Here is an 8,628-nt window from a genome sequence, read left to right on the forward strand (position 1 = left end):
TATATATATATATATATATGTATGTATGTATGTATGTAGTATTTGTGCTGATAAATAAATAAAGGGAGATTAGTATAGATCTATTTCAAGCTATTTAGCTCTCATCAGCTAGCCATACCCTTACTGGGATTCGAACCTGGGCTGTATTGCATATTAGGCAGATGTGTTACCCACTGGGCCACAGGCTCTGATCCGTTATCAGCTGAGCCAGGGAGAAAGGTATATATTTAAAGTCACAACCCCTGGTATGCCCCAATTATGAGAGGAAGCTAACTGCTTCCATTCTCTGTCCATCGGCTCATCACAAGAGACAGAAAGCCCAATATTTTACTGTTGCCTTTGTTACATTTGTGTAGTATTTGTGCTGATAAATAAATAACGGTGTGACAAGCAGATGGACAGAGAATGGAAGCAGTTAGCTTCCTCCCATAATTGGGGCATACCAGGGGTTGTGACTTTAAATACACATACATACATACATACATACATACATACATACATATATATATTTTCTGAGGTTTTCGCGGGTGTTAGTATGTAGGTCTCTAGTTGTTCGGGTTTTCTCCCGCGTAGAATTGGAGATGTCTTGGCGACGTTTCGACGCTCACAATAGCCACACAGAATACTACCAAAAAACATCCACAAAGAAAACAACCAAAAACACAAACTGATGAGGAGGCACGACCCAGAACCAGAAGCCAGACTGCTAAAGCACAATCAGCCTCTTCAAAACCCCTCCTACCCTCACAGGAAACACAACCCCCCAAACAATCAGAACAGAACACCCCTCCACCAAATAATGACACACTTCCACCTAATCAAGACACACCCAAGCCCCCATTCAATCAGTTTTAATCCCCTACTGGCAGTTAAAACTTAATCCCCTACTGGCAGTTAAAATTTAATCCCCTACCAGCAGTTATAAGGAACAAACAGCCAAGATCCCACACTACTCCTGGAAACACCAAACCTGAAGTAGTCAGCAGCAGCCTGAAGATGACGAATGTGACTTCGTCGAAACGTCGCCAAGACATCTCCAATTCTACGCGGGAGAAAACCCGAACAACTAGAGACCTACATACTAACACCCGCGAAAACCTCAGAAAACATATATATATATATATATATATATATATATATATATATATATATATATATATATATATATATATATATATATATATATATTTGTAGATTTTCATGGGTGTAGGTATGCTGGTCATGTTGTACTCGTGTCTTTTCTCGTGTAAGATTGAGATTGTCTTGGCAACGTTTCGGCAAGGTCCCGCTCACCATCTTCAGGCTGGTGTTTTCGGCTTCGTGCTTGTGTGAGTAAAGTGTGGTCGGAGCTGCCGTCTTTCTATAAATCTTGGTGGTGGTGGGGGTAATGACCCCACCCACCACCCAGGTCGTTACAACACAAAAGAACAACAGACACACAGCCAGCACCTCAGCCACACAGGATGATACGAAACAGCCGACCAGTCTACAAACATCAACTCCATCTACCAATCAGGATGCAACTACACAGCCAATCAACCCACTTACAGCAACAAAGCCAGCACTCCACACACCCCCACCAAGATTTATAGAAAGATGGCAGCTCCGACCACACTTTACTCGCACAAGCACGAAGCCGAAAACACCAGCCTGAAGATGGCGAGTGGGATCTCGCCGAAACGTTGCCAAGACAATCTCAATCTTACACGGGAAAAGACATGAATACAACATGACCAGCATACCTACACCCGTGAGAATCTACGGATATATATGGGTGTGTGTGGATGGATGGCTTTGTTGCTGTAAGTGGATTGATTGGCTGCGTAGTTGCATCCTGATTGGTAGATGGAGTTGATGTTTGTAGATTGGTCGGCTGTTTCGTATCATGTGTGTGTGTCTGTGTGTGTCTGTGTGTCTGTGTGCATTATGTCAAAGCATCCTTCATTTATTTATCAGCCAAAATGCAATGTGTGTATGGGTGTGGGTGTGTGCCTGCGCGCGCCATAGTTTGAGGACCCCTGGTTTATCAGAATAATGTTCGATCTGTAGTATTAAAAAATGCTGGAACTTGATGGCCTACAAGACAGTGAAATTCAACCTTCCCCCCCAGTGCAGGAATACGAATTAAAACAGCTTTGAATGATGGCTATTCCATTTGTGTTGGAACAGCTCTAGGTGAGGGAAGCTCAGCATTTCTTGGGTCAGAAAGGGTGGATTGTTTTCTCTCAAAAATTCAATTATTTGAACTGATTGACAGCAGGACCCCCGGATTCCAGGTAAGGATTTTACAAAGGCTGAACTTCTTTTTGGCACAAAAAGCATATCCAGCGTCATAGTGTTACAACCTTTTACCTCCAACAGCCTAGCTAGTGAATAATCAATTGAAAATGAGGCCTGTTGACGTGATCTGGCTCCCTCATTAAATCTCATGTGCTTCGAAAATATAAATTTAGTCTCATTCTGGAGATACCAGAGTTCACCCAGATTCTGTTCTTACAAGGAAGGCCATTCAGAAGGGATCTCAAACAGGTTTGTTTCAGTTAAGTAGTAGAGGTTGGGTCTTCTTTGGAAGTATATCCAGAAGATTATCATCCGGTGAATAATTAGTTCATTTATAGTAAGGATAAGGAAATATTTTACTAGCTTTCAGCAGACACTATCTGTTCAGGATATTGATGAGTGGTTTGTTTATTTACTTATTTATTTGTTTGTTTATTACTTATATAGGGTTGTGACAATATCTACAGACCCCTCACATCTTGGATATAAATTGTTTCAACTTCTACCCTCTTCAAAATGATGCTATAGGGCTCCAGAACAACTAGACACTAGGACAGTCCCCCCCCCCCCAATGCCATAAGAGCCGAGGTGGCGCAGTGGTTAAATGCAGCACTGCAGGCTACTTCAGCTGACTGCAGTTCTGCAGTTCGGCTGTTCAAATCTCACCGGCTCAGGGTTGACTCAGCCTTCCATCCCTCCGAGGTGGGTAAAATGAGGACCCGGATTGTTGTTGGGGGCAATATACTGACTCTGTAAACCGCTTAGAGAGGGCTGAAAGCCCTATGAAGCGGTATGTAAGTCTAACTGCTACTGCTACTACTGCCATGACTCTACTTAACAACTAATTCTCACAACACTGTCAAATAATTGACTAAGACTGTATTACTATTCTTCTTCTCTTCCTTCCTCGTATCTATCTTTCCCCGCTTATGACTATAACCATGTTGCTTGTATTATTACAATTTATATTGTTCTGTTTGTTTCCTTGTATGATTTGATTGCTTATTGGTTACCTTGACTATCACTAAGTGTTGTATCTTTTTGTTCTTGATGAATGTATTTTATTCTCCTGATGTACACTGAGAGCATATGCACCTAAGAGAAATTCCTTGTGTATCCAATCATACTTGGCCAGGTCTGTTCTGTTCTGTTCTGTTCTGTTCTGTTCTGTTCTGTTCTGTTCTGCTCTGCTCCACTCCACTCCATTCCATTCCATTATTCTATTCTATTCTATTCTATTCTATTCTATTCCATTCCATTCCATTCCATTCCATTCCATTATTCTACTCTAATTCTAATTCTAATTCTAATTCTAATTCTAATTCTAATTCTAATTCTAATTCTAATTCTAATTCTAATTCTATTCTATTCTATTCTATTCTATTCTATTCTATTCCATTCCATTCCACTCCACTCCATTCTATTCTTCATTCCATTATTCTATTCTATTCTATTCTTGCAGTTGTATACTCGCAAATCAATGAAGGGGGTCTGCGTGGCAAAACCTATCCAGCGTGATTCAATGTCCCAATAGTGTTACAATTAAAACATCCACAGCAAAATACATTAACATGTCATTAAGTGTCAGACGATCTTGATGACCAGTAATGATTACTCTTTGGGTTGCCTCATTTGTATCAGTTGCAGTTTCCAGTTTGTGTCCTACTGCACCCAAGTATCCCAGATGATTACTAAAGATTTTGGTTATTGTAACTTGTGTATTTCCTTATACACAAGTCAGATTCTACATTTAGTCAAGGAAAAACAAAACGCACAGGTACATTTGTATATGTGGTACCTTGCTCAATAGTAGTAACTGTGAGAGGGATCTTGGAGTCCTTGTCAATATTGGTTAACGTGGGCTTTCTTTTCTACGACTTATTTCGGATATGCTAATATTTGTTACTCCATTCCAATTCTCTCGGAGAAATAATTGGCCGTCCTCCATAGTCATATTTGCCATGACTAAGGGTGTATGTCAATATTTATCACTGTACTAGTTGCATCTATTAACTTCCTAGGAGCTGTTCATTTGCCTAGGCCCTTCTGTATCTTTTGTGTTTCACTCCAAGAATTTTTTTTTCCAATTCCCACTTTGCAACATAATCATAATTAATCCTCTGCTAATGCCAATATAAGAATTCTGTGGCAAGCGGGGGAAAACATGCTATGAAAAAAATAATAATGTGTCGGAGATGAACATAATTTTAAAACAACAACATGGTGCCTGGACATAGAAATGGATTTACTGAGGTCTAATATGGTATCGGACCTGGCTACCTGAGAGACCGCCTCCTGCCAATCACCTCCCAGAGACCTATTAGATCGCACAGACTAGGCCTCCTCTGGATTCCATCTGCCGGCCAATGTCGGCTGGCGACTCCCCGGGGGAGGGCCTTCTCTGTAGCTGCTCCGGCCCTATGGAACGATCTTCCCATTGAGATCAGGACCCTTACTACCCTTCCAGCCTTCCGCAAAGTGACCAAGACCTGGCTGTTCCAGCAGGCCTGGGGCTGTTGAATTATCCAGCCCCATCCTAAGTTATGAATGTTGTTGAATTTTTTAAATTGTTGTTTTTTATTTCTTGTATTCCCCTTCCCTTCTTATTTGTAAGCCGCCCTGAATCTTCCGAGAGTGGGCGGCATACAAGCTAAATAAATTCAAATTCAAATTAATATGTAACCTAGGGACATGTTGGCTCAGTGCCTAAGATGCTGAACTTGTCGATCAGAAAGGTTGGCCGTTCAGCAGTTTGAATCCCTAGCGCCGTGTAATGGAGTGAGCTCCCATTACTTGTCCCAGCTTCTGCCAACCTAGCACTTACAAAGCATGTAAAAATGCAAGTAGGAAAATAGGAACCACCTTTGGTGGGAAGGTAACAGCACTCTGTCTACCTTCGGCATTTAGTCATTCTGGCCACATGACCATGGAGACGTTTTCGGACAGTGCTGGCTCTTCGGCTTTGAAACGGAGGTGAGCACTGCCTCCTAGAGTCGGGAATGACTAGCACATATGTGCCAGGGGAACCTTTACCTTTAATACATAACCTGCCTTTGCAAACACCCCGGCGAATTCAGTAGATGCCAGGCAAAATTGATTAGGAAAACCCCACTCCCCCAGTAAATTATAGTCTTTTGTTCCATAGTGTTAAGCATTACGATATTCAGTAGTACCAGTGCTTCTCCTAAAATTAATTGTCTGTACTGGTTTAATGGGGCAGAGGAAAAGCGTGTTTGGTTGACATACAACATTAACATTGCACTTTATTATATCACTGATTTTAAGAAAAGGTATACTAAAGGGAATAGATAAGACATCACTCTGAAAGGGTGGCTTGAGAGATTGGACAAAGGAGCAAGATACCGAAAGTTAAATAACTGAGAAATCTAATCAAATTTGATTTCCTTGAGGGCCACATGAGGGTTGTGTTTGACCTTGGAGGGCCAGGGTGGGAGTCGCCAGGGTGGCCATGGCCAGAATGACATCTCTTGTCTCAGGGGCACCTATGGTGACTCGAGCACTCTGCCAGCAAAAACAGGTTCCTAAGCTCTGTTTTCAGCTATGACGGCCTCCTGCAAGTCTCTACCAGTGAAAATGAAGCTTAGGGGTGGACCAGTGGTGGGATTCAGCCAGTTTGCACCACTTCGTGAGAACCGGTTGTTAACTTTCTGAGCAGTTTGGTGAACTGGTTGTTGGAAGAAATCATTAGGGCAGAGAACCGGTTGTTAAATTATTTGAACCCCACCACTGGGGTGGACCATGTGCTCTGTTTTTGGCTGGGATGACATCCTGTTTTTGGCTGGAATAACCCTAACCCTAACCCTAACCCTCTGCCAGCAAACATGGAGCCCTTCTATTCTATTCTATTCTATTCTATTCTATTCTATTCTATTCTATTCTATTCTATTCTACTCTACTCTACTCTACTCTACTCTACTCTATTCTAAAGATGAAATGTTATGCTTTGTTGGGAGGAGAAAAAAAAACACCCTACCACATGTTTCTGCTCATCTTTTAACTTTAAGAAGAATAAAATCGAGAAGCAGTTTTACTACCAATCTTATGAATCCCAGCCCAAATGGAGCTCTTCTGTTTCCCACATATTTTCTACAGGGAAAAGCCACGGAAAACCACCAGAAGTTTCCAAATGAGAGCTCACTATGTCTACAGCTCCTGTCAAATTTGGTCAATCTTGCAAGGTCAAATGCCCCTGAAAAGCTTCGCCCGGAGACAAAAAAGATGAGAAAATATGAAGAAATCATGTTATTGATTTGAAAAACCAAACCAGCGTCTTGTTCAGCCAGAAGAACTTTGAGCATGGATCAAGAGTTCTGCTTGCTTCAGAAAATATATCTGGCTTTTACCTTTCGGTAAGTCACATTTCAATCATGGTGATTGATTTAAAAAAAAAGAAGAACAGTGCAGTAGGTGTGACTATGGTCTCCTAATTTCAGTGTCACATCTGGCTGCATTGCTAAACCCTATGTAGGGTTCAGTATGATTGACAAACCTGTCCAGGTGTGTGGGAGACAAAATATGTCTGATTTCTGCACTGTGTACTAATATTGAGAACATGAATGAATGAATGAATGAACGAATGAATGTCACCTTGAATTATAAGGAGTTCTTAGGCTTCTACAAAAATTAACAAACATTGGAAAAGAGACTACTGTATTTTTCGGAGTATAAGATATTCTGGAGTATAAGACGCACTTAGCTTTTGGGGAGGAAAACAAGAGGAAAAAACATCTGCCTCTGCCTCCCAGCAATTTGCCTCCTTGCCACAAACGCCAAACAGTACAGAAGATATACACTGTTTGTGGTGTTACATTTCAGACTATACTCGTACAGATGTACACAATAAAGCAGTCTTTTAAAAAATAAATCTAATAATTTGAACATTTTACAGGAATTTATAGTTATTGACTTACCTCCTTGCAGCAAACAGTCTGTTTCAATTTAGCCTGATTAGAAGGGGAAAAAAAATCTGCCTCTCCCTCCTAGCAATTTGCCTCTTGGCAGCAAACAGCAAGTTTCACTTTCAATTTCAGTTTAAGCAGGGGACTCCCAATGATCAGCTGTTTCAGGCTGCAGGGATTGCCATAGCCTATTGCCCTTTGCTGCAAGGAGGTAAATTGCTGGGTGGCAGAGGCCAAAGAGTGGGGGCTGATGGATTGGTGGGGCTACATTCGGTGTATAAGACACAGCCACATTTTCGCCCTCTTTTAGGGGGGGAGGTGTGTCTTATACTCCGAAAAATACAGACTATCTGGAAGTGCAAACTTCATAAAATTGCTCTATTGTGTCTAGGGCCTTTATTTCTGAGTGACAGTGAAACATAGATCACCTATGCCTCATAATATTATTCAGTTCGGGTTTTTTAATGTACAGAGTGGATTAACACAGCCTGAAAGATTGTGGAATGCATATTGATAATGAATATTAAAAGCCTACAATCATTACGGTTTCATTTTTCTTATAGTGTGCTGTTGTGGCCCAGCAAGAGCCATTGGAGCTGCCACCAGACTCCGACAGTGAGGGGCCCTATGAGTCGGCTCTGGAGGATGTGAAGGACCCTGGACAGGGTTCCAACTCCAAGCAGGGCACAGAGAGGCTGGTTGGCCACCAGGAGGCACGTGAGCCTTGGACCAGTGGGGAGGAGACAAGGGAGTGTGATCCTGATGTCATACATTGGAGTAGTGGGGAGGAGCCAAGGGAATTGTTCCTGGACGCCCAGCAACAAAGAGCTAATAGGCGTAAGGAGCAGTTACACAGTTACAGGAGATAACTGCACTCAGCTGGTGGTAATTAGGCTCCTCTCAGGACTATAAAAGGAATGCTGGTGCACACACACCTTTGCAGGAGTCAACGTAATTCACTTGAGCTGGAGAACCCATGGGGCTAGCTTGGCAGGCTGGATTGCTGCCAAGGCTTGGACTGTGCTGGATTGCTGGCAACGTCTTGTCTGTGCTGGCTTGCTGCCAAGGTTATGTCTGTGTGTCAATAAATCCTAGCAGTATCTTTGTTTTGGCGTGCTTTGGTGTAGGACGAGGGGGGTCAGAACAGTGTGCTGTGCATTTTGACTTTACTTCAACCCTAACAGTAATCAAATGGTAATGACCATGCAGGGTAGCACCCAGTGGAACAATCAATGCTATGATTTTTTTTATTCATTGAGAAGTAAATTCCACCCTATTCAACGGAGTGTCCTTCTAATATATCAACAAGAGAGTTTTATTCTTTTTCTATAGGAGGCTTTCTTTGCTAAATGAGGGAAACACACTATCACTGTGATAGTGGACCTATGGCACGTGTGCCAGAAGTGGCATGCACAGCCATGTCTCCAGG

At 42.1% G+C, this 8,628-nt stretch overlaps 1 long non-coding RNA gene across 1 annotated transcript; it reads left to right on the top strand.

The window, feature by feature from the left end:
* Window positions 1-2,447: 2,447 nt before the first annotated feature.
* On the top strand, window positions 2,448-7,801 carry LOC116513000. The gene is made up of 3 exons (XR_004255952.1): window positions 2,448-2,529; window positions 6,394-6,650; window positions 7,763-7,801. It is a non-coding gene; the product is annotated as an uncharacterized LOC116513000 (long non-coding RNA).
* Window positions 7,802-8,628: the final 827 nt, after the last annotated feature.

Source organism: Thamnophis elegans, chromosome 9 (genome assembly GCF_009769535.1).
Source record: "Thamnophis elegans isolate rThaEle1 chromosome 9, rThaEle1.pri, whole genome shotgun sequence".
In the NCBI taxonomy this organism is placed as follows: Eukaryota; Metazoa; Chordata; class Lepidosauria; order Squamata; family Colubridae; genus Thamnophis; species Thamnophis elegans.